The sequence below is a fragment of the Mycetomoellerius zeteki genome, unplaced genomic scaffold (assembly GCF_001594055.1).
Source record: "Mycetomoellerius zeteki isolate Tzet28-1 unplaced genomic scaffold, Tzet1.0 scaffold145, whole genome shotgun sequence".
In the NCBI taxonomy this organism is placed as follows: Eukaryota; Metazoa; Arthropoda; class Insecta; order Hymenoptera; family Formicidae; genus Mycetomoellerius; species Mycetomoellerius zeteki.
Window position 1 is genome coordinate 171,972 of NW_017256393.1, and position 23,710 is coordinate 195,681.

General features: G+C 37.5%; 1 protein-coding gene across 3 annotated transcripts in view; it reads right to left on the minus strand.

Annotated features, from left to right (window-relative positions):
* The window catches only part of hh (hedgehog signaling protein), a 48,557-nt gene that overhangs the window by 20,414 nt on the left and 4,433 nt on the right, over positions 1-23,710 (minus strand). The gene's annotated exons all lie outside the window — the stretch shown is intronic.

Genomic DNA, 23,710 nt, shown 5'->3' on the forward strand with positions numbered 1-23,710 from the left:
ATTTTAATGAATCATTTTTTCGTGTAACACTCATACGCGCAGGGGCCTTCGATTTTGAAAAATCGAGATTCAATTCCAGGTGCGATGATCTTTGTCATGCGGATATCTCTTTTTCCATTCGGATGTCAGGTCGCGCGCGATAATTATCATAGGTGAATCTATGATAATCGATGACAATCGATCAAGTCCGATCGAGGAAGGGGGGGAGCGCCGCGGCAGTCATCCGACAGTTTAAATAACAAGTGGATGTTTCCTTTGTTAATACGTTGGTTTATTAATAGGGCTGGCTGTAGCATGCTGAATCCCGTACTAGCCTGGTGTGAGCCCATTGTGGTAGGGAACGCACGGTGCACGTAATTCCCGCCAGATTGATGGCCAACTATTACCAGAATTTATCACGCCTGCCAAGCGACTATTGTGACGTATGTGTAAATAAAAAAAAATCCTGGCGAACAGGATACCTCCTTGTCCGTGACACGAAATATCGTCGTCGGTCACCTTCGGAACGATGACGTACGGATTTCGCAGATGCTCTCTATTAAATTTTACGAGGCAAAAGTTCGACTTTTTTAATGATGTACGTTTGATTGATTACCCATATTAATAATTACAATAAAGAAAATTTATTCGAAAAAAAAAATCATCAGATATGCACCATGTCCTCGCGAAGCGGTTTCTGATTAACTGAGTAAAATTTACAGACACCAGAGACCACGAAGCCGTGAGAAGGAGCCTTATGGATTTCACTTAGAATGTCTGAGCAACAATAAAAAACCAGACTTGTTATGACTGTTGTAAAATATTATGACAATCATAACGTGATCACGATGTGCGTAACAATGCCGATCCCTCTGACTATAAGGATTTTTTTGGGATTACAGTCTCTCATATCATTCGGAGATCCGACGACATTAATCGAGCCATAATCGCGACAAATTTGTCTCGATTAATCACCAAAGAGTTCGGGATGTCGTTTTTGGCGACCAGACCAAATTCAGATTTCAGAGAGCCGATAACTCTCATTGAACGCTCCGCTAGATCGTAAACATCCACTTAACTTACCCCGCTAGCTCGTACCAACCGAATCAAAAACACCGTAAATTAAACGGGTATTATCTACAGATTGTGGCTACTTTTTGTTCGACGCGCCGCGCAATAATCTCGTTATTTATTGGACCGCGACTGACACTTCCGTAAACACGAGTAGGATGCATGTGATTCGCAAAGAGTCGTTAATGTAACAAGCCGCTGGACGACTGTAGGCTGTATTTTACGCCGCTAATACCCCCTGTCAGAGATGGCTCGTTCAACCATTCTCAAACGGAACTTAAACAAACGTTGTGAAACGAATAAAGATATAACGTAGAGACCCAAAAAAGGTGTATATATCTAGCGGGCGAGATATTACGCGACGGTATATGCAACAATAGAAAGACTCTCAGGAAAAAAGTGAAATGAATGAAAATCCATAGATTTTGAGTGGAAGGAATGAAAAGTGGAATATCAAGAGGAATTTATTGAGAAGAATGATCGTTTTTGCCCTCGAGGCATCCTCGTGGAGCTAAGTTATAATTTAATTCGCGATTCTTCACACTACAAAGACTAACTGGAAGATATAAAGGGCCAACTGCCGTGCGACAAGAACAGTTAAATTGGGAACACAACAAGAGAGACCTTTCCCTCGTCACGTTGCCCTAAATATTTGTACAAGCAGATTAGTCGCGCAGCCAAATGAAACGCGCTTTGAGAATGAATGAAATTCAACGTTGTGGAAGAAGAAAAATAGTCACTTGTCTCTTTTTTTCGGAGAGACTGGAAAAGAACCGACTAACATCCGGAGGAGAGCGTGACAAGGATTGGTCACGCTAAAAGATTTTCCATACTCTCCACAGCGAATATCGTTTAACGATGAGATTTCCGACAAGCGAAATATGGGATTATGTTTGTTCCGAAATAGTTCTAGACGGTTCTGTGTCTGAATAACCTCGAAACTCTCTCTCTCTCTCTCTCTCTCTCTGCTGGTTTATACAAATCCTGTGATAAATCACTTTCGCACTTGGTTATTTCACGTTCTCAACATTGGCTTGAAAACCATCGACGTGACTTCTTTAACATAAAGAATTTATCTATTTTTTTTAAAAAGAAAACAAAACAATTTCTCGCGTTTTACATTTGTTCAAATATCAAAAGGGTGACATTGGTATTCATTTTGTCAATTTCTTTAGTTGTTTTCTTAGTCGTCAAAAAGAATGAAAAATTAATTATTGCACAGCGTGCACGTTGCCAAGGTAAAGAGTTATTCTTCTTCTATAGCACGAGAATATCACGAAAAAGAGAAGGAAGGAGAAGAAGAAGAAGAAGAAGAAGAAGAAGAAGAGCGAAGAGGCAAGTGAACGCGAAAGGGCTCGTGCTTCCGGCCGATCGCCTCGTTAGCATCGCCGTGTTTCCAGTTGGTGAACGATAACCGCTCGTTAACGGCGATTAAACGGCGAGCTAAACATCGTGGTGCCGCGAGACGAAACAATCTCGCAGGCACGTTGAGCCCCGATTAAAATAAACAAGGTGCTGCTCGCCGCCTCCTGCAATTGCTCGCTCGCTCGTTCGCTCGCTCGCCTCCGCTCCGCGTTTTGTTGCTCGTTTCGCCGCTGTTTCCGCACGATATCCAATCGAGCGAGTTCGTATTTCGAATACACACCGCGCAATCAGGCGCTACTCGCGCTACCAAAGCAATTAGTACTTTTAAAATAACAACGTAGAAACAAGAAAAAGGAACGTTCGTACAAAACTTGAGTTGTCCTCGTCAATAAATTATTATTGCTAATAATATCGCACCGTACGATGTGCAAGACTATAGAGGAATCAAATTTGAGAATTGTTACAGGAATAAAAAGAAAACGAATATTTCCGCAAATGAGAATTTATTAGACTAGTAATAAAGAACCTTATCATGATTTATCCCTTTAATAAATAAAAAATTACATCGTCTAATTGCGATTCTTATGCTGTCAAAAGCTTCTTCATTCATTTACATTCAAGGTTTTGATAATCTAGTGTAAGATATTTCGTTTTCCACTGATTGTGAGATATTTCGAGATAACTTTTATTCGATAAACATGCAATGTCGGCAAGCGCGTAAGCTCAAAGACTCATAGAGAAGAAGAAACATTATGGATAAGAGCACAGAGAGCAATGAGAGAAGGAATATGCTGAAGAGAGGGCGAGAAAATGAGAGAGAGAGAGAGAGAGAATCGTGAGAGAGTCCGGTCGTTGTGTGCCAGCAGAGTCGGGGATCTTAATAAGATGGAAAGAGATGCTTTGTGTTGGTGGTTGCACGAAGAGGCGGCCGATAGAGGCAGCCGAAGGGCGGCAGAGTTTACACCTCACCTTGAAAAGGCGTCTTCGTGCCTTACTCGGCTCCTCTCCCTTTCTCCTACCTCTCGGCTTTCTCTCCCTCTCCCTTCCCGCTTCGTTTCGTCCAGCACCTCTTCCATCTTCTCCTCCTAGTCTTCTTCTTCGTGTTTGCCCGCCTCGTTAACGCCTCGCAGCGGCCAGAACGGACGCTGCACACGCAGCTATTTACCAGCCGCCTCTTTGGTTCATTTCTCCCTCCCTGAAGACGAAGACCTCCTTTCTCCCCTCGCCAAGAAATGTCGATATTTTTAACCCTCTTAGAATCGATTTTACCAAAATGTTACGTACTATCTTTTTCCTTACTGTTTAATATCAATTTATTGCGATAGTGCTTTTCGAGATCTTGCCCCTTCTCAAAATTTTGGAATAGTATACTCAATAAAAAAAAAGTTTGCTATTTATCATTAATTAATTATCAACGATATCTATTTATAAAAAATCTGAAGCAATAAGACTTTAAATCCATAAAATTTTTATGGATTTAATAGAATTATTAGACGTGATAATTTAATTTAATTTAATTTAATTAATAAAAATATATTTCAATTATTAATTCAATTATAAATTATTTATAATTAATTATAAGTAATTCGTGATTTCAAATTGATAACCTGAAATCTCCATTGGTAAATATCGCAACATTCGGTACTGGCATTCAAAGGCGAGACGATTTAGAGAGTTTCACGCAGGATACAAGAAAACCATTAGCGGTCACTATCGCCGTGACAAGAAGTTAAATTAATTACTGGAACCTAAAACAGGACACGGTGGGGTAAAGAGCGAGACGAAAAAGCAAAGGAGGAATAAGAGAGATGAGGAAAAAGGGGAGCGTCGCATGCCATTGAACATTCCGGAGGCCCCAATGACGCGCTTCGAATTAGGACGATACGAATAATGGGACTGCGGACATCAAGGAAAAACCATCCCATAATTCCTCATCGCGAAATTCCAGACTGGTCAAACCTTCCGCAGAATCCGTACCACGAAAAATATGGCCGGTTTTTAGAAAGCGAGTGACTCGGCGAAGAACGTCGAGTTGATGATGGCGTTTTTCCGTTCGGTAATGCGATAATGAAAAATAACTGCAGTGATAATGTATTAAGTTACTTGAAGATATCTTGTTTCACACACACACACACACACACACACAAACTTGTTGATATCGAGCAAAAATACGAATATATTCTCTACGCAGAATATATTCATTAATTCAAAAATTATTTATATTCACCCTTAATGAATAGGCATTATATTAACGATATCGAATAATGAATAGATTTTTATAAATATTATATATAAAATTATAATCCTAATGTTTTATAATAAAGCTCACAAAAATCATGTGTAATACTTTATGTAGTAAAGCTTGCTTACGGTGGTTTCGAGGGCTAACAAGATTAATAAGGTTCATGATATATGAAGACATATTTTCTTATATTATAATAAATAAGTCTACTATATCAGATTATATATTGAAGATTGAAATTGCATGGAATTTTATTAATCAGAAAGAATATTTACTTTCTTCGTTCTAATTAATCAAATTTGCAATCTCAATCTTCAATGTAGTTTGATACAGACTTAGGCTACATTTCAAAAAGTCCTCTCCAGAGAAAATTTTATTCGAAATAGGTATATAGTACATATATAACGTATATCAATTATATCATATCGAATAAAATCTTCTTCGGAGATAACATTTTAAAATGTAACCGTGTGTAAGCATATAAAATTAATCAATCCAGTGTTTAATATGAAAAACGCAACAATATGGCGTTCTTTACATGAGACATTTGATTGGTCAATTTTTCTATGCACGGTATATTGTACTAACAATAAGTTTTGTCTAGATAGACTCAAAGCCTTCAAAATTAAAAATATTCGTGAAAATTGAAAATAAATGTGGATATTTGAAAAATATCTAATCGATATTTTATTCAGAATTTTTCATTCGACATTTCTATATTGAGCTTAAAAAATATCGAAATATTCGATATTATCGAATGGCGACAAAACACATGTTTAGTTAATATTTATCTCGAAACTAACTTATACGCGCGAACTCAATAAAAGTTACGATCGTTATGACTTTCATACTCGGCCGGTGGTCCTAAAAAATGTTTTCAACGAGGTATATCAATTCTGTCGATGCAATCTGGTCCCGTCTTGCAGCAGGTTTTTACGCAGTCCCTTCTCACGCGAGCGGCGCCGTCATCCTCTCTATCAACATCTCGTTTGTCGCGCGATCGATAAAATGTGTTGCCGATAAAATGGCCAATCGATCGTGTGCATGCGCTCGGCGGCAAGGTCTCCGCTTAATCGTTGGTGATGATCCCGATCGACGACGGGGGAGATATCTCTCGGTTAACGTGGCCAGTCGTATCTTGCGCACGTAAATTTTTGCGCACGAACCTACGACGCATAATCTTGATCTTCGATTATATTAGAGGGTTTGCGGGTTATCACCGTGTCTTCTTTCATGGTCGATGCCTCGAAAGAAGACACGGTGATAACCCGCAAACCCTCTAATATAATCGAAGAAGATAACCGTGGAAGCCTCAAATGCGTAATCTTGATCTTCTTGGAAAGATCCCGCCGTCTGGATATGGTAGAGTCCTTAGAAGTAAAATCTGGCCAATCTTCTAGTTTGATTAAAAATGGCGCACGTGTATATGCACGTACACATACACGTGCACTTATATGCGCACTTATACAACTGTATAAGGCGTTTCGCATACCTGCTTTTTAATTTTTTCACGTGCTCAGTCATCACCTGATTAGTTTCGACATTTTTCATCTGGCCAATCAAAAATAGGACAAGATTGACCAGACTCTTACTTCTAGGGATACTAGAATACGGAACGCCGTCGCGCCTATGATGTAATAAGACAGGTGTAAAGACCGGAGCACAGATATTTGCATAAAGCATAAGATAATTAATCAATCAGAGTCTTTTATTTCATGGAAAAGAAGAAAAGGACTTTGATTGGTTCATTTTCTCATGCGTTATGCAAGATTCTTTGCTCCCGCCCTAACATTTCCATGGAAGTATAGTAGGAGAATGAATTTGGACTCAAATTTGACTGGCTTTAGGATTGTATTCGTAGTCGTGATTCAATTTGAGATCCGATTTGAGCTAAGTTTGAATCAGTCTTTCATTTGAAAAACGCTTCTCAAACCACGATTTAATAAATCTAATTGGTTCAATCTTTAGTTCAAAGATTGAACCAACCTAGCTCGCCTGAAATGAGGATCAATCATGGATTGATCTACGACAGGCCTGTCCAATTTGAGCTCCGGAGCCTAAAGCTTTGCGTTTTGATTTCGGAGCTCAAATTGAACAGGCCTGATCTACGACTATAAATACGGACCTTAGCTTTTATTATTATGCGCAGAAAGGTGCATTTGGGTCGAAATTTGAATAGTTGTTTCTAGTATTGCTATCGTCATTGTGTGCAATTATATTATACTTGTCTTATTATACCATAGCTGTGCCAACCGGCGCTCACCGATTCGATCGATTATTTTTATTATTAATCTCGACTGCTTTCGTCCGCGTTAAATCACACGCGACAAATCCGGTCGGTATCAGATCCAATGGCGAGGATAAGGAATTTGATAACGGATGTCGGTCGTGATGCCGGTCTCACGACAAATTACCGGCCATCGGAGTTACTCAGGCGTTATCGTTGATCTAGACATGCTCGATCGTACCGGATGGAGGCATTTTCGGGATGGGGAAATGCGTTCTCCGTGTACCTCCGAGAATGAAAACCTTGCGACAACGGACCTTTAACGGCCGTCGCGCGGATGTTTTGACACGGCTCGACACGGAGGGGACAGATATTTTCCCTGAAACCCAAGGAAGCCCTATCTCGGACGCAGTAACCCAGAAATGCGCGTGGCCACGAGAAATCGATGACAGATGAAACTCGAGAAGCGGCGAATCTCCGAGCACACAAAAACCAAAACGATTTCATTGATATCGGATTACGATCTTTACTGGTGCAATTTTTTCCCAATCGATGGAGAACTGTTCACATGCAGAACAAACATATAGGGTGTAAAGTTTTTGCACGTTCAGATGTAGCGCAACGCAAAATGCCAATTACTAAATGCCAATCTAAACACGCGAATTTTAGGTGATATGATCCGCTAATTTTAAATATTTATAATTAAAAAACTATTATATCTTCGACATTTTAATATTAGAATTTTCATCTCAAAATGATCTTAAGAATCTGCTTTTATTTAAACATTATTATAGTTTTTACTGAACATCATGTATAGAATAATTCTCCTTATTACTGTGCCTTTGTATTTAAATAAACCATAAAGAAAACTAACACAAATAAATAAGAAAAGGCCTTTTTGTATTGAGTTAAATTATTAATATATACCATATCAAAACCATAATATTCTATTTTTTAACTATTAAGGTATAATAGACATTTTTCGAAAGATATGAGGAATTTGTGTGAGTCCATACCGCAAGATTTTTAGCTAATTGTCTCTATTAGTATTATGCCTTGTATTGGAACTGAGAGCGTTGTGTTATGAATATACATTGAAATTGTAAGTATAATTAAAATAATGATTTATACAATATTATCTTAAACAATTAGCTTACATCTATTACCTTTTCTAATAACTATATATGTTAACAATGAAAATGTCATGCGGATAGGCACACGAATTGAGGGCATACAATAGGGATAAAAACATTTTCTTTATTTTTATCAAAAACATTATAAAACATTAACATTTTTTATAGTTTGAAAAAATATTATAAAAAGAAATAATTAAAAAATCGATATTAATTTCAAGCAGATAAAATTAAAGCTACAACATTTAATTAATTCAGTAATTAATTCAGTAATGAATAAGTTGGCTTAAAGGCACACTAATAGGAACAGTTGCCCAATACGTTAACTTTCCGCGAAAAATGTTACATTTGCAATTTGTTAGCCGAGATACATGGCATATCTGTTGACTGCATATAAAAAGAGGCAACATAAATCGCGCGTATAACGATGATCCGGCCACGTGGTTAATTGTATCCGACGACATCATAATTTCGGCGCATAATTTTACGCTCCTGCCTCGTAATTCGTATGCAAGGCAGATTTATGTCGAATAATCTGCGTCGGCGATCAGAACAATGTCGATATAATGCCTCCGCGCCACTTTGATGATCAATGGCTCATCATGCGCTCGCATGACTGATATTGAGGGGGGAGGGTGCATAATCGGTTCGTGGGACGGTTATTTCGAAAAGTCAGTAAAGAACCGCGAGGGCAAATAACGATGAAATAACGATAAGGAAAAAAGGAATCCGCGAGTTTAATATTAGCAAAGACGACCGCCGAAATGTCACAGCGGGCGCCAGCAGAAATTCAAAAAAACGCGATTACGGGTGATATTTCCACGCTTTCGCTGACGAAATTTATATATTCGCGATAAGAAAACCAGTTTCTGAAGGACGTTAAAGAGAAGGGCGATAATGAGATCTGAGAACGATGAAAGTTACATGCCGATAAAGAAACCAGCTCACGTCTTGTCATCTGCGTCAGGCGTCTCACGCGAATCTCTCAGAACGTTCTCTCTCTCTCTCTCTCTGGAAGAATTTTTATTGCCTAATAAAAACTTTGTTCTTTTTTGCACGATTAATTACATAAAGTTAAAAATTGAGAAAATAGTAAAAAAAAATTTTTATAATAATTTTACCCGAGAATCTATCAAACGACAAAGGTAATTGTCAAGAGCAACGCTCGATGTAAAAATATGTGAGCACGAAGGGATTATCTAATGGTACGCGTGCGACGTAAAGATGAAAGGAAAGATCGAGGAACACTGTAGATTTAATACTTCCGTCCGATATCCTCTATCACGATCGATACTCGGAATCTTTCGTGGAGTTTATTATGGCAACATGGATGATGGCCGCAAAACCGGTCGTAGCGCGATGAAGAAGAAGATAGAAACGAAGAAGGGATTGAAGATCGGAGGCTGATACACGGTGTAAAGTATATGAAGTAAAGGCGCCGGTAAAAACGGCAGATTCGACACGTGCTTCGTACTCCCATTCGTATCTCCGATCGTGATTGGCACTTCGATCTTCTTGCGAAATTTATTATTGCTTCGGGAGCGGAGAACCGGTCTACCGTAAGCGAAATCGACGTGGGAAGAAGATGAGAAGTGAAAATGCACGAGGAAAAGATGAAGAAAGCTGCAAGAGAAATTTACAAATCAGACGTATGCTCCATGTTGTCAACTTCATTCAAGTCAATTGCAACGATCTTATTCTTTATACTATGATATATTTATAACTTTTATAGATAAAAGTGGATTTTTTAAAAAATGAATCTGACACAAAAATACAATTGATACAATTTGTTTTTAAAATTCGATTTAGATTGCTTGAGTGTTACTGTATTAATAATTTATTAAACTACAGTTCTATATATAAAGTACACAGAATTTTAAAATTAAGTAAATAAAAAAAAATACAATTATTTCGTGGAAAAATTAAAAAACTAAGAGATGAACCTTCATTGTTAGCACATGAGATTTTTTGGCTCGCAATATACGATAATTAATTTTGACTGTGTCCTAATTTTGAAAATTGATACCAATCTCCGCGAAACGAGAAAGAGGATTGAAAATGGTAGAAAATATTGCGCGCCGCCAAGGAAAAAGGCAAAGCACGGAAAAAAATGGTAGAAAGAGAAAACGTGTACAAGGTAAGGGAAGTGGTCGGTTGCCGCCCCATTAATTAACTGCCCCTCTTCGCAGCCCTCCGCCCCCGACTGTTCCACCAAGGGCGCAGCCATTCACAGCTTGCTGCACTGATCTTTCCCCCTTCTTCTCCTCCTCCTCGTTTGTTCTATCGCGTCGCTTTTTTCTTCTCTTGGGTCAGTTTCTCGAACGTGCGGCTAATTATATCGAGATACACAAAAGAAGATGCAATTACAAATTAACGTTTATTACACAGTATACCATCCTAACCGTGAACGTTGACTCCAATTTAGACATAACAGTATATTACACATCGAAATCCAAAATAGTGTCATAAAATTTATATAAGTATATATATTTTCTTTTTATTTCAAATTTAGACAAGCAAGAAACATATAAAATGAAAAAAATAAGGGGATTAATGAGTTATGTCCTGAAATTGTGTAGATATTTAATTATAGGTTTCAAAAATGACGACTATTTCCCGATAAGTAAAACTCATTCCAAGCTCGTCAAGGAATCTATAATTGAAAGAAATAAGCGACTTGCAAATACAGGTCGACACGCATTGTAGTTCTATGCCGTGAGCATAATGATCTTACATTCTTTATAGATTGTGTTGAGCACACATTGTGTTGAAAATATTAATTAAAGTGATTAAACAAAGTTGCCAATTCACCATGGCAATTGCATCAGAACCTGTTAAGCGATCAACGAGAAAATAGGCCTGTCAGAAGAGCGAAACATCGTTGCATATGAAGTAAGGATTATATCCTTCGCTTCCATATGAAGGGGTGAAAGTTATAGTAGTATAAGTAACTCTTTTAAATCTAGCTACTTGAGTTCATGCAGTGTACTGAAGCAAATATGTTGAAAAAAAAACATGAAGTAGATAATAACTCATCTTTTTAATATCAACATGTGATTCGTACCCCTCAATTTTTAACTTGGAAATTAATTAAAACGAGTCTAATAAAACTTTTCATTTCTCAAAGTTATAATGAAGAGAGTTACACCGCTATGGCTTTCTGCACCCCTTCATATATCAAGTTACGACTCTAGGAAAATTGATATCATTTTATAGCCTTAAAGCGGACAGAAATAAAGTGCAGCACATTTATTTCTATTCTGCTAAACTTAAGAACGTAAAATATCTTATTTATCATGGTATTATCTACAATCGTTACATTATATTAACAAATTACTCTTCGTGTCCGATTTTCAATTCTAACTTTAGGGGATCGCGTTTCATCGCTAATTTTCCATTCACGATTATGCAAGATTTTGCAGGAAATTGCACAACGAGACTCGTTCCATGCTTATTAACTCGGAAAGGAGAGACATGTTGCGAACACGGGCACGAGATAAATAAGACGGTAGAAGATTTAATGCCGTTATTTAAGGGATCCTGTCGTCGCGAGCGATCCCACGAAACGCAGACGCAGGCATGCACCGGCGGGGACCATATCGGCAGGGACGATTACACGCCGTGGAAGCCATTGTTGTCGTCCTATGGAAATTAATTGAATGTATTTGAATAAGCGCGTTGTTCGCCGCTTGTTCCTACTTGCCCACCTACGCCGAACACGCGCGAGCCATAAACCGTGCTTGCGATCAAACAACTACAGGGTGCTCCAAAGGGCGGACGGTACTGTACAATGAGAAATTTGCTCGACCCAGAGGATAAATTAACAAAGTTAATATAGAATTAAACATTAAAGAAACTAAAGTATCAGATAAAATACTCTTCAAATTCTTTGGAGTAGAATTTCGCTCTAAAAAGTTTGCCAGTCTTGAAAAAGAGTGGCTCAATTTTCAATCTTTAAGAATGATATTTTACTCTTCAGAGGAAGAGTCACTCTAAAAGTTTTAGAGAGTACTTTTACCGCAGATAGCAGAAATAAATTTTATACTTTGTGCAATGTGGAGTCTCGCGACGCAACGCGTTGCGACCGGAAGAACGATGTGAGCACAGGAGTCGCGCGCGATTATGGTCTTCGATAAATGTACAACATCGTCGTAAAGTTGGTGGCAGTAAAATGCCTGCAAAGAAAATAAGTCGCGCAGTCGCGACCACGATTAATTACCCGGACCGCAAAGGCGCCATTAAATCCTCTCGGGTCGCGACGGGCTGTCACGAGCGTGTAAAATGAGCATATTAAAGCCGCGGATTCGTGGAAATATCGAGAAAAACGGAAACGGCGTGTTTCATTGCCTCGACATACTGTTCGCGACGAATGCGAGATGACAGGCAGTAAAGTTAAAATATAATCGTCTTACAAGTATAAAAATTCTTCAATTTTATTAAATTCTTCAGTTATCGATTGAATTTTTAAAGTAATACAATTTTATGAATAACGCAAAATAAACGACTATAATGTTAAAGTTCCGGATTTCTCAAGATGGAATATATTAGCGACACAAATATATGTTTGATAGATGATTACTCGCCAAATACGGAAAGTCAAATTACGCTAAAAAAAGCATTAGACAATTTTGATAAATTAATTTTGATGTAACTGATTGATATGTATTTCAAGAATTATTGTCTGATAAAATTTACAACTTTAGAATGACTATTATCCCGAATATGGACCACAAATGTGTTCCTGTGCGTGCCTTTAGAGTTTCTGGTGTACGCATCAGTATTACTAATACAGACGGCAACAGGTACGAGATAGTAAGAGTCACCGAGAGAGCTGTGTCTTCTTATACAATGCACAATGGTTGCGTTCCGTACATTACACAGTTATTTGTTTATTTATTAACTTGCGCTCGTGTTTCGTGCCGTTAACAAGGTTCACGGATTAAGTTCCTTTGACTGCTGGTAGCGCAAGTCGAGACAAAGCGGTTCGCAATCCTCTCTCTGAGGATCACGCAGGTCTAAACTTGAAAATATATTGAATGAAAATTGAAACATACTTTCAGATCATTTTCCATCATTTGATTATAGCCAATAATCCTACAAAGTCATTTAGCTTAGATATCTTTAATTAAAAACCTTTTCCTTCTTTTTTTTTATGATGTTTTAGATTTTTTTTTATCTACTTTTAATGGTTTCTCAGAGACAATATATCTTGTGCTCCGTCCCTTTATTTCATCTCACAAAGTACAATATCATGAAACGGTAATTTTAGCCTTTTGTCGCGGATGTTAAAGAAGGTAATAAGTTGATAAGTTATACGGAGTTGACGTGTGCGACGAAGAAACGCGGAGGATAGGAAAAAAGAAGAAGCGCAGGAGAACCAGGGCCCGAGGGAAGACCAGGCGATGACGATCCTTTCCCACGTCGGTCATCGCCGACCTCAAACTGGTCATCGGATCCTTGCTCGTAGCGAATGAAGGAAGTGGTCGATAAGATCACTTTACAACGCTGATGCACCTCGTATTTTGCAAAACTCTTCTCTTCGCTCAGCAAATTTCTCTCTGACAATTGTAACCGACCTATTTAGCGAATATGTTAGTTCTTAGATCGCAACACGTTGAATGGAAAAATATTGTCCTTTGATATTTCCATCTAATACATATAAATCAATATATAAAAAAGTATCGCTTAATTCTTAAGTAATGTAAATTTACCAATTTAGACTTTGCAATATCAAAGTATATGTAGTGCAAAAATGAAGATATATTTGTTATATACATATAATAGAAACTTCAACTATCGATTAACCCTATTGAAAGTTTATTTGATCCGGACATTATTGAGATACGATAATTCAAGATACTCTTAAGGGGATCTCCACTTCACAGACACGTATTAATGGGTATATTTTAATCCTGTAAAAGGATTTTCGAATCTGTGAAAGAGAAAAAAAGTATTTGTTATACAAAAATTACGATTTAATCGGTAATACAGACGGCTTTAGGATCTCCTTAACTAGATGGCTCATGTATATTATAGATACACAGTCCATATCTCGTTGCCTGCTGTGCGTACACTTGGCGTGAGATACGAGCATGTCCCTTGATGCGAATGCGATCGCCGGCCATTTTTACGATTCGTGCTTTGACATAATCGAGCGATGAAGTCGTTCTCGCGGGTACCATCGGGATGCGACGAATACATGCAGCGATATTACGGGGCATTCAGCGCCGAAGTAAGTCCGCCATAAGGACGAGCAACGCCATGACGTTCTTTTGACCCGTTTGACCCCATGCACACTTCTCACGATGCATTATGGCGGCCGCTTGGAAGGCCCTCGGCCCTTCCTTCATCCTTTCCCCGTTGAAACTCGGTGGACCAACCAGATTACGTCTTTCTCTCTCTTCCTCGTTCGTTGCTTTTCTTCTCTCCTCACCCTCCCCCCTTTCTCTCTCTCTTTTCTTTCCGTTCTCTTGCCTGTTCTACCTTTCTCTCTTTCTTCGATTGTCCTCTCTCCGCTGTTTCGCCGTTGCTCTTACTCTATCTCTCTCTCTTTCTTTCTCTCTCCTTGTCTTTCTTGTCGCCGCATTATCCCACACATAATCGAACGCCGCGCATGTGAAAGAAAGACCCACGGTTTTCGCTCCTCACTTCCTTTTCTGCTTACGCGGCCCGATTTGCAATTTAAGCATCATTCACAGAGAAGTTTGCAAAAAAAGTCATAATGACGATTAACGCTCCTATCGACACTTTTATTATCACTAAAGGGACGTAATATTTGATCAGTAACGATATAATAAAAATTTTAATTATTTAAAACTGAAATTTTAACTTCTTTTTAATTCTGTTCCAAGGATACTCAGTGTTATTCATCCCAATTAAATTTAGTTGGAATCTAGTCGGAATCCTTTCTCGCAAATAGTAAGCGGAAAGATATTCTAAAAGCGTAGGCGAAGCCTGATGACACATTCTGTTAACGGGTTCCGCCCTAAACGCTATATGTATCGTGACGGATGAATCCCGATGAGTTCCATTAGAACAGCGAGGTGAGGTGATAATAACGATGATAATAATAATGACGATGATGATAGCTGAATGAAATAGAAACACCGGAATACGCTGTAAGTAACAGCCGAAGCTGTTTCCTGCAAAAGGTTGCATCCTCGACAGGCAGGCCCGGTATAACTGGTTCTATACGCGATATAAAATTGTTTTGAAACGTCGATGAGACTTAGGATTAGGATTCGTCGGCTTCAAGAAAACAATATACTTGACATATTCTTCTGTGATATTTTTTGCCAATGATATTTTTGGACGTCATGTCAATTTCAATTATTATAGAAAAGCTATATCATGTATCCTAGATATCATTCAAAAATAGGTATGAACAAAGGAAGAGTAATAATCCACGAAAAAGAATTAACGATTTAAAACATTTTAGAAAACGTGATAACCTGTTTCAAAACGTCTTGGTCGTTTCTCGCCGTTGACTGGATCAAGAAGAGAGGAGAGGAACATAAGGAAATCGAGAGGAGGGAGAGCGATTTGTCGCTGTAAAGGTATGAACGATCGCATCGGGGTTAACGGAGGTAACCTCGACGTCTGGACACGCGGGAAACAAATGCTCGTGGATTTACGAGGTTATGCCTGTGCGAAGATAACGGCGTGTGAGAGGCCGGGTAGCCCCCCTCGAAAGGAACGTTAAGGCAGCGCTAATCCTGTGCTCACATTAGTAAAACCCGCCACGGACAGCCGGCAATAAGTAACATCGGACACGGAGAAGATATACCACGATTGCGTACCGCGGTTGCGAAAGTTTGAGTGTATTTATGTTTATCGATTAAGCATTTTTTCGTCTCGAAAAAATTTAAAAGAGAGAGAGAGAGGGGGAGAGAGAGATCAAAGATGTGCTCCAGTTATTATCCGCATTTAAACACAAAATAAGAGTATCAATGTTATAATTCCCTACTCAATAATGTAACTGTTACGCGTATGTACAACATGTGTTACATTACATTTATAACGTTGAATTGAGAAAAATTATAATATTGATGTTACTAAGAAATAATTTTATTAGAAAGGTCTCTCAATCTTTAAAATAACAACAAACAAAGAAATTCAAGGCTAACGAGAGTCAACGCGAGAAGAGGTGCACAAATAATTAAATTGGAATGATTCATTTTATGCCATTTGTGATATGTGATATCACATATAAAGAATAAACAAGACATATGTCTCCTTTATTTCAAAATCTTAAACGTTTCAACTCTCTTTGTGGAGTTTGATGTTACTATTACTCTCTAAAATTTTTAGTGAAATCTCACTCTCTTAAAGATTAAAAATTGAGTCACTCTTTTTTTTTCAAAATTGATTCAATTTTCACAAAGTGAGAGATTGCATTCCAAATAATTTAGAGAGCATACTTTATATTTGGCGGATTAATTTAGTATACTGCTTCAGCTATTTACCATTTATTATTAATTATTTTAACTTACAGCTTATTTATATTAAAAAAAGTTTTCCAATAATAAACAATAAGTTCGACCGATATAACTAATTTTAAGTATAAATAATCCTATTTAAAGAGAGAGAGAGAGTCAGAGAGAGCTGGCTGTTAGTATTTTTTAAAAATATGTTTGCATGGATTTCTATACATTTTCTAGTTCTGCAAACTGCACTCTGAATATTTTCAATCTTGAACCGAAGGTATATTTTGAAAATATTAGTAAAATTTTAAGTTATACGTATATTTTGTACATTCGTATACACGTATTGAAAAGTTGCACTGCCAATAGCTCGAAACATGTTGCGACAACAAAGCCAGCTGCGCGTAAATCGTTGCTATTGTCCGCCAGCAAATAGACGCCTATTCGTTGGCTTGGCCAATAAATAAATTCTCAGGACGTGCGATCATTTGTAGTGAACGCGCGTCGTAAATTTTTGCGGGGGCCGCGGGATATTTAACCGGTATCAGTATGATGAATGCTTAATTTTCCCGAGCGCCATTTTTTCGTTGTGGCGAGTGAATTATTATTCGAAATCGCGCGCGTGTGGGTTGATCTCCGTGCGAGAGCTCTGTAATCAGCGCTCTTTTTTTCGACTGATACGTTCGTAGGATAAGCAACTCGCGTACGAGAAAGCAAAGCGGTCTATTTATCGCCTTCCAACAACGCCGATTATCGCGTTAGCCAATTGATTACTATGACACGCGATTGGTTTTCAACTGAAGGGAAGGAAAAGATATATGTGAATCCCAAAGTAATCTTATCTATTAAAATATCTTTCGACTTTCAGATTTCCCTAAAAATGTATAATGATGCTTTTAAAGTCATTATTTCTTCCAAAACCTGTTTCTTAGAAAATGTCGAAATAGACTATCGTTAGACGAAATGTTACCGAACGATTACGTTCAGCAAAAAAAGTAGCTTTGCAACTGTTGTAAGATTCTTTAATAAGATTCGTTCTTGTCCTTTAATTCCTTGCTGGACCTAAATGCATAACCAATCGTTAACGGAGCCGTATTAAATTGATCCCAAAAAACTTTTGAGGATCTTTATCACTAATTAATATATTTCTAGTTAGTATATCTCTGATTAGTATAATAATCATTATTTTATATAAAATAATTTCATAATTTTTTTTTAAATGGTCTTCATTTCTCAGAATAGATATTTTTTGGAATTATTGCGCAATTTTTTTCTGAAAATATCATATTTGTAGAGTAAAACCATAAATTTTTATTTAAAAAATTAGCAATTTTTTTAAATATTATATATTAAAATTGAAATCTTTACAAAGCCGCTGTATTTTTATGTTCTACAATGTTTAAAATAGTTCAATAATTTTTTTTTACTTCAAAGAGCGGAAAGTACTGTGAATGCGGCAACCGGTTAAATGCGGTAGGGTCATTTTGACTCCGGTGCGACTTTTACTTTCAAAAGATATGACTACGAAGGGTTAAAGAATCTTACAACAGTTGCAAAGCTGCTTTTTCTGCTGAAATTTATTTGTCGGTACGTACTTTCTACATCGTTCTGTATTGCTTGCAGTTTCTATGAATGCGGTATCAAAGTGCGAAAGATCCCTCGCAGCACGGAATCGGCAAACGTGGAGAACGATCGAGGTAAGTCGTGATCGCGCAGTTCGCGAATCCGATCCTACAAGCTTCACGATTCGTATCACGTGCCGCCACGTGCGCTTATCGGATTACTCGGTTGATCATCGACCGTCATTGGACACCGGCTGCAAGTCACTACAAACGGCTCGGGAGATACACTATATGCGCTACTTATTACGATCGTCTGGATCTCACTGTGATAGTCATTCGCGACTACTTTGAATCAGGGATTATACGGGTGTCGCGAAAGAACGTAATTTAACATTTGATTTTATCACACTTTAATTTCCTACGCAATTTCTGTGAAATGACAATCATTTTTGACAAGTGCAATATCTCTTATCAAAGTTAGCTCATGATTATCTTTACTTTGTCGCTCAGTTGATAAATCCTTTGCCGCGTCAACGATTCGTTAAGAAACATGATAAACATGGTAAAACGGTGCAGAGGGAAAAAGATCGAAGAAAGAAAAAGAAGCAGGAAAGAGAAGGAGGTCGATCTGACAGAATCGGGGGGAGTCTCGTGTGGGATAGAGAAACAGTCCAAGCGGAGAGTGAGAGGGACAGCTGGATGAGGAACGAGAAACGCGGCTATTAGGTTTATTTGCCGTAATTGGGGGAGCTTTAACGCGCTAAACCAAACACCGGTTATGGCCGCCATAAAACTACCCACAATCACTTAGAGCCGGCGCGCGGTACGCGCTTTTTCTCCCTATTTATTCCGCGCGACCGGCGCTGCTAGTCGCCGCGCGCGATCACGAGGATGAGCAGCAGGACGAAGTGGACGGATAGACGGGACAGACGAACGAACTGGAGTCACCAGGGATTTGTTATTCCCCGGCTCGCGAGTCCAGCTACTCTCGGTTTCTTGCGCGCACCTTTTATCGTCGTTTAGCACAAATTTCAATCCTCCCGCGATCCACCGCGCTTAAAACGACATTGACTGCGTTCAGCAAAAACGTTTTGCAACTCTTGTAAGATTTTTTAATATGATTGTTTCTTGCCTTTAATTCCTCATTGGATACAAATGTATAAACTAATCATATTAAAATATCTTACAAAATAGTTGCAAAGCTCCTTTTTCTACTGAATGCTACCATTGACTTCCGATAATTCGAAACGAACAAAATATTATATATCACATTTTTTTTAAGTATCGATTCATTTACTTTATCCGGGAATATACAGACTCTCGACTCGCAATAACGTTAGTTGCAATTTTTACAAATGAAAGTTCAAGATACCGTGATCATATTTAATATTAGACGTAGAACATAAATTTATCGTTGTCTTTTCTATTAATTATTTGATTGTGATTATTGCAATGCGGCGTGTTTGACATTTTCAAGAAAGATTAATTAGAACAGTGATACTAATCAGATAACTTGTCACTGCTGAAAATACCATTATAAATTTATCGTGTTAAAATATCACGCTATAAATCTCACATTTCATTGCTTATATATAAATGCTAAAAATTAATTTAACTAGGGTTAGATGTAAGGAGCAAGAAAATCTCCGCTCATACGTGGCCATTAATCATCGTAACAAATAACTTCGCTTTGCGAAAGCAAATATCTTATTTCATTTATACTTTACAAGCGTTTTGACGTACGATCGTCATTATTTATGAGTAAGTAAAAAATGTCCATCGTCTCTCCCGACGTCGTCGGACTGTCATTCTCTCACAGGAAGAATGTCATTCATTGCGGAAAAACGTATTTTCGTATTTTGAGATGCATACATGGGAAACACGTGACGTTAACGAGCTATATGGATCCGACGGATCGCGACTTGAGAGACATCGATGCCCGGACAGGTCCGAAAACGTATCAGATCAAATATTGTTGATGAGTAAGTTGGATTTAAGTATCGTTGCTCAGTTGGATTATGTAAAATTCATCAACTTTTCACGTAACAAATTTATCGGTCTCTTTTGTGATGAAATATTTTTAGGAAAAAAAATATTATGTATCAAATAAAAAATGTTATTAATATTGATGAACCTTTGCAGAAAAACAAATCTTTCCATTGAACCTATTTCTTGTATCCAACAGTTTTTATTTGTGACTTTCGAACTTTTAAGTGTCTAAGGACCAGATTTTCGGTCAATTCTCATTAACTGTTTGAAAACGCCAGTTAGCGTTTTGCCAAGGAATATTAGCACAAAAGGTCGACTTTTCAGGGTAAGCACCACAAGTGTGTTACCTGTGGTGCGTTTCAAAAGCACAGCGTGTACTTGACAAAAAAAAAATAAGTGACGGCGGCAGCAGCAGTTATCTTGTGGTAATGTTTGAACGAGTGAAAATATTGTGACGGTGATAGAGTTGATGTCGGTTCTGTGTTCTTTTAGCGGCATGCCGGTAAAGGCGGTCCTCCTTTGCGAAATTCGGGTAAATATGTGAAGCCAGAAAAGTCTACTCTTTCTATTTCCACCTCGACTGTCAGTTTACACAGAACAACAACCGGTCCGACGCTGCGCGCAGTGGTGCCTAAAGACGAACACTGCAGGACAACCAAGTGAAGGATACGAATGAATATTTACGATAAAGCGAATAACAAGCGTAATAGGCTTTTTTTCTTTTGATTGATATATTAACAATAAATAAAATGTATTCGCCTAAATAAATCTTCGATCATATTCGCGACGCAATTCAAATTTATTGAAGCAAATTCGACACGCTCTCTGCATGCTTAGTCGGGATCCATCTCAAGAGAAATTTTATGGTTTGGCGATAATTTTAATTATTTTCAATCAAATACGGAGGAACTTTTTCTCAAGACAATTAATATCAATACCAAACTCTTAGATTCATATCCATGTGTATATATCTTTTATCATTTCCTTTTATTCATTGTTGCTCAACAGAATATAATACAATGGAATACAAGGATTAATGAGTAAATTGTGTTGATAACAAGCCAAAAAACTATCCAACTTAAAAGAGCTTCTTGTCATCATTTCATAGAAATATTTTTTTTGTAAGAATTTTTTGTAAGAATATTTCATATTCTTTTAATACGAATCAGACACAATAGATTACTAAATAGCTGCGTAATTTCGCACAGTAAAAATATTTCAAGAATGCTTTTAACAGATTAACTGCTACGTCAAGTATATAAGTGACAAGCATTTCATTGCAATTTTCACATTCATTTGTACTTTGAAAGAGCTCACAGAATAAAGTATATAGAAGTAAAAATGGTACATTTTTGAGTTTTAAACATGGTAGCAGAATATGTCACGATCGCTGTATAAAGTGACGTCTACAATAAGATTTTAAGGCGTGAAATTTAAGCTTTAAGTCTTAAGCCGTAAGAAATTGGCCAATCATCAATTATTTCCTCACATTCGATTGTGATTGATCAATTTCTTACGGTTTAGGATTTAAAGCTTAAGGTTTACACCTTAAAATATCATTGTAGACGCCGCTTAAGCGGTCTAGTATTATAGAACTTTTGAATTCAGCAAATTCAGCATGACAGTCAACGTGTTAAAGAATATTAATGTGTTCAAGCGAACAAAATGTCTTTCAATGCATGAAAGACACTTTGTCGCATTTGACATTTGCTTCGATCTGGAAATAGCACAGCAGCGCCTGCAAAGCGCTACAAAATCGCTTATATACACATTTTTAGCGCTTTTTTAACGCTTTAACGCGCTGCTGCTTGAGAAACCTATTTATATCTACTCTCATCGTAATTTCCCCCATTAGCCGCAACAATTTAAGATTTTATCGGTATATTTGAATATTTTTCTGGATAAGCTTTTAAGAATTCAGGTTTTGTCCGCTTAAGCACCACTGTCCGCGGCGCCGAGGCGTCCTTTTGTGTGACGCGGCGATGTCGACTTACAAATTGGAATACAACGGAGCGGGAGTTAGGAGAATCGTTTCACGCTTCGCGGGGGCGCCAAGTGGAAGGCAAACACCGATAAAAAATGCATGAATAAAGCACTAATGGAGCCTCCATGGAAGAGAAATAAACCTCGAATAGTCTCCGCTTCTTAAAGGTGGTGACGGGCAAGCGATCGTACGTCCTTTTCTCGCATTCAGTTCCCACAGCATCGCGGATGATTTTTAAGTCTGAAGTGACAAATTTACATGAGAAAGATCGTTCACAAAGATCATCTAACTAATTGTCATTAATCTGATATTCTATTTCGTAGTTTTCGATCCTATTATGTATGTGTATGTAAATTTCTTATGGAGGAAACTCATCCTGATCTCTCCGAAGAAATATGATACTTCGAAATTGACAGCGAAGAAGAATCACGCAACGTAATAGAATCGTACATAAACTATCCGCATGAAGCGAGCATGATCGAACATGATCGAGCCGCTTATCACGCCGGCTAGCATTTCGCGTGAATCACCTGCCGACGTTTTAACGACGTGCAGTAGCTAGTTTGTCATACGGATCAGAGTACGGTGACACGCATTAAAGTAATAACACGAATTACTACGTGCGTCCATGGAAGAGATAGTGATCGATATATATGTTGGTAATTACTGTATATTACTGAAATACTTAACGATTGCATATTAATTCTTTCGACTTCATCTTTTGATTTATCTTATAACTTTTCTCATTTTCGCTGCGTTCAATTTTTAAGGAAATGATTATATTATATATTTGATTATCATACCAACATAGACAATATGGTATCAAAAAATTTTCTTTAGCTCTTGATTCTGAACGTTACGTAATGCCTACGATGTGACGAAAAGTTTTATCAAATTAACTGTGCTGGATTCCTAATTTTCTAGTCATTTTTTATCTTATTGCGTTGAGGAGAACTCGAATTAGGAGTCGAAACGTCTGCACATCTAAACTGTTTGTATTATTCATCCTTTATGAACAATGTAGCTCATATTCATTTTAATATCTAATAATTATTAATATATTATTATATAATATTATAATAATAATTATTAATATTTATAGCGTTAATAATTAATACGGCAATTTTAATTAGTTCGTGATTTATTCTTGAAGCCAAGATAATAAATTTATGCGTTTAACTTAAATGCATTATTGTTATACAAATTATTTGCGAAATTATCGAGGCTATATATACATGCTTTTAAAGAGATAAATCACATATAAAACATAAAAATAATCATATTCTTCTTTCTTACTCTTAAAAAAAAACGATGCAAACTCTTAAGAAAATGTGTATAAACGCTGTTATTACTGAAATTTAATGTAAAGATCTCTGACTGCGTTTTTTCTGGGATTATGCTTCACCACATTGCACCCAAACAAATTGAGAAAGCAAGAAACCCACCGATCTCGATAACGTCGCATCTAATTGTCGCTTTAATTAATATGAGACCAAACGCGGCCATGATCGACCGATCGATTGGTCGTACATGATATCCCCCGTAAATACGGTGTCATTTCGTAGGATGATTCACCGATGAGCCGGACTGTTTCAAGGACGGTCGTCTTTATCACAACTTAAATAGCAAAGTTGCATTTTATCACCAGTGACGTTAAAATCGCCAAATTCAAAAATTCCCATTATAACAAATAACAATCGAAGCCTTACAAATAATTTCACTTAAAGAAGCATAA